A 4,622-nucleotide genomic window follows, 5' to 3' on the forward strand; every position below is an offset into this window, starting at 1 on the left:
ATTTGCTACGACGAACTTGAACATGTATGACTTGAATTAACTATGATCATGACTTGGACAAAAGTGAACCAAAGACCCCACAAATGAAACATGAAAGAATGACACAAGAACATTTGAATTAAACATGGAAGAATGACACAAAATGGGCTATGACCAAACACTAAGCAATGATAATGGCATGAAGTTGCTTTGACTAAATGAAATAAACCCAAACAAAGCATGATTTTGGGCTAGTCATGAGGATGACCAGATGAAATGGGTTTAGGCAAGCTATGAACTAGGCACTAGGTATGAGGATGACCCAGATGAAAGACCATGGATGGAAGCTGATAAAGATGGTGGGATCAAAACCTTGACCTCAAACCAATGGACATTGACGAAAACAAGATGCACCAATGGGAGCATGAAATCAATGGGATCAAAACCAAGAGACCAACATGAAAGGCCATGCACAAAAGGCTATTGAATGAACTCTAGCCAAGCAAGAGAATCAAGCACCAATAGGAAGAAGGAGAATCATATGAAATTAGGGTTATGAGGTTACACAAAGGGCATGAGACAACATTGGGGTTTTGATGCCTTGAGGAATGCTATAATGAGGTCTTCTTGAGTATATGTCTCACAGATCAAGAGGTTAGGGTTTCCAATATCGTCAGATGAAAAATCAAGCCACAAGGCACATTAGGACCACATCTTCCCTTACCAGGGTTTCTATGAGGCATATCCTTTAATCAAGGTCTTTGAATGAATCAGGATACTTCACAAACAAATCTCCAATGTATGAGCCCCTCCATTAGGGTTTTGAAAGCCAAGACAAAGCCCAGAGAACATCTATAAGGCCTCATACCTAAATCATCATGAAATTATAATTTGAACTCCATGAGGAGTACCATGATGAGATCTTATTGAATTCATGCCTCAAAGACCAAGCAATTAGGGTTTCATATCCCATATGATCAGATGAATAACCAAGTTGTGCCTTTAAGCTTTGATCCATACACAAACCCTAACTTTTCCAGCCAAGAGCTTTGAATCTATAGTGATCAACTATCAAGTATTAATGGTAGATGCATGGATTGAATGAAACGATGGAAAGGGGAGGGAAAATTTTGGGGTATGACACCTCCCATCCAACGTTTCTTTTACGTTATTAGCTTGACGTCCCATGCTTAAAACATGGTAGACGCAAGGGATACTCTCGCGCCAGTCAAAGCTCTTGTTGTCATTCTTTTGTGAACTTTACTACCTTTTTCTTTCAATTGGTAGCATGTCTTTAGATCCTCTATATATGGTGTCCATTCATACACCTTAAAAACCACTTTTGCTTTGTTGAACTTCAAAACAAGTTCACATGTCTCCACATCTATTTTGCCTTCCTGATTGCCAAGAATGGGCAACCGAGAGTAACTGACCCTCCTGAATCTCATTTCATGTCAATCACCAAAGTCTGCAGAGAAGGTCAAACCATCAATATGAACTAACACGTATTGTACAATACCAAGAAGATGTATAACAAATGAATCAGCTAAAGTCAGAGTCATATTGCTTGGGGTGATCTCTCTTATCTTCAATTCCTTAAATTTTTTCAGAGGCATGACATTGATGCTCAACCCTAAATCACATAAATCATGTGGGATCTTCGCCCTGCCAATGGTACAAGCAATGGTGAAATTTCCTGGATCCTTCATCTTTGGTTGTAATGCCTGAAGTTCTTCCATCTCCTTTTTTTCTGTCATGTTCACTTGTTCTTTTATCAATTTCTGCTTTGTACCCTTCAGCAATGCCTGCATAAAATTACTTGGAAATTAATTCTAAAACCTCATGAAACGAGATACTTATCTGAAGTTTTGTCAACATTTCTTTAAAATTTTCAAACATTTCTACCTCATCTTCATGTACCTGTTTCTTCTTAACGATGGGGTACAATTGTTTTATGTAATCCGGTAAGTCTGGATTTGGATCACTCAAGACTTGCTTCTTTGTTCTCCTCCAAGGAGAGTTTCTACCTATTATTTGATCAATGGTGACTCCTCTTTATTCTTAATCACCTTGATTGTTACTCTCATATTTTTCAATTACATCTTCTTCTTTCTCAATAACATCCTCTTTTACTACTTCATCTTCACCCTTTTTAGTAATCATCCCCAAAACCTATTTCCAGAGCCTTGCATGATTTATTTTTAGGATTGTCTACAGTGTTACCTATAAATCCTTCACTTGAGCTTGACAAAACAACTATTTATCTGGATAACTGACCAATCTGCATCTCCAAATATTTGATAGATGCATTATAGTTTCTACTCATTGTTTCATGGTTCTTATTTACCTTATCAAAGCTACTTTGAGTGACTTTAATGAAGATTTTCAAGGTTTCTTCCAATTGTGAAAGTTTCCTTTGAAATGGAGCTTGTTGGCCTTGTTGCATAGCTTGATTAACATTTGAATTTTGATTATTGCTTCAATAGAAATTTGGGTGGTCTTTCCCAACCCGGGTTATAGGTGTTGAAATATAGGTTGTTCTTTTGAAAATTAGAAAATTAGACTTCCTCAATTGACCCTTCAAAATAGCACCTTCCGTTTGCATGTTCTCCTCCACAAAAATCACACATAAGTGTTTGTACGTTGCTCACGTTAGCTTTACCTAAGCTACTTTCAGCTATCTTTTTATTTAACAATTCAATCTGAGATAAAAGAGCAGTTGGGCATCAACAACTAACATACCACAATTTTGATTTTTAATGAACTTTCTCTTTTTGAATGATACTCATTCATACACATCTTCTCAATAAGGTCCTTCACTTATGGACAGTGCCTCATGCGAAAGCATCCAGCAACATACGTTTTTAACTCTTGAGAGCTTTAATGAAATTTTGCATTTGCTCCATATTATTCATATTGTGATTCAGACATCTGCGTAATAAGAGTTTGAATCTTTCCCATGAGTCATAAAGCGACTCAGTTTCCTACTGCTTAAAATTTACAATTTATGTCTGGCGCTCGGTAAACTGAGTAGTGGTGGAGAATATTTCTAGGAATTTGTCCTCCAATTCCTTCCAAGTCTGAATTATTCCATTTGGAAGACAAAGTAACCAATCCTTAGCACTTCCAATTATGAGAACCCAAACAACCTCAATTTACCCTGGTCTTTAGTAACATCTGTGGGTTTTCACATTGAAGTTGTTTCATAGAAGTGTTCAAGATGCTCCAACGGGTCTCTAATAGCGTTCTCGTCGAACGAATTGTCATGTAAACTTGAAAGCATATAATTATCAATATCAAAGTTAACAGGGTCTACCGAAACAAACCCTCTTAAAAACTGTCCTTCATCAGTTTGTTTATTGTAATCCCCCAAAGTTAGGGGTGGTATCCATGGTGACTTCTTCCGATTCATAAGAAATCAGAGGTTGATCTTCAACTAATATCCCTTGAGCTATATTTTCTTCCCTGACTGCTCTCATGATAGCACGTGTGGTCCTTTTGAAGGAGAATGGCAATCCAAAGCGCAACGGAAACTAAAATTTTCTCCTTTAGTGATCCTTACGAATGGGCGTGATCAGTGATAGAAATCATTACCTCTTGTGGCGATTGAAACCTTTGATGAATATCTAAGGAGTGATCACGAACGTTGAATGGTGACAATGCCTCTACTCAGTCCACACGAACGGATTCCTTCAGTCTCAGTGCTAGTTGCTATGAATGAAGGCTTTGAGTGAGAGAGAGAGAAATAAAATTTCATCTAATGAAATGCTTCTGCACAAGGGTTCTATTTATAGAACCACTTATGTGGGTTGCAAGATAAAAATTCCACTCAAGTGTATGTGGCCCATATCTTATGGTATACCAAAAAATCACTTAAGCGCGTGGTACCTTACCACATTTCGTATTCTATTTAAGTGCACCGTAGCTTATGATGTTCCACAATTCACTTACGCCCACCGTATCTTACGATGTTCCTTATTTACTCTATCTCTCATCAATCCGTCCTTTTGTGTGTGACCCTGTAGGTTTTCGTGACATTGACAATTATATTAAATCACGTATTTAACATAATAAACACTGAGCGGTATCTAGCAACACATCACTGCTACCCAAGGCACGAAAACGTCATGTGATCTGACAAATCCATTTTTTGTGATAATACTTGTGTGTACAATTATCTTTTTGCCCTTATGTCTATATTGAACACAAGGCATAGACTGTGTCATCCTTGTCCAATTCAATATTGGGCCCTTAGACATTTATCCTGTTACGCAGGATGGGCAAATTCCATCTAGGTCACTCATGTCCCTCAGCATGCTTCGTGGAGTACCCATCAACTATCTTTATGGTCATCCAGTTACGGACAACATTTGATCAGCAATAAAGCACTCGACTTTACATCTAGGGTCTATAGTGGTTTCAGATCGAGGGGTGGTATATACCATTATCACCATGATAATAACTTATGACACTTTACATAACATTATATATAGTATTCTCATAGCGGGTCAATCCAGTATAAATATTACTCCTAATATTCATACCTATGTTTAAGACTTGATAACTCCTTATCCATGATCCATGAGATATGATCATCAGTTTATATACATAATAGTCTTAATGCTTTAATGTTATCCCACTTC

Source organism: Lathyrus oleraceus, chromosome 5 (genome assembly GCF_024323335.1).
Source record: "Lathyrus oleraceus cultivar Zhongwan6 chromosome 5, CAAS_Psat_ZW6_1.0, whole genome shotgun sequence".
Lineage (NCBI taxonomy): Eukaryota > Viridiplantae > Streptophyta > Magnoliopsida > Fabales > Fabaceae > Lathyrus > Lathyrus oleraceus.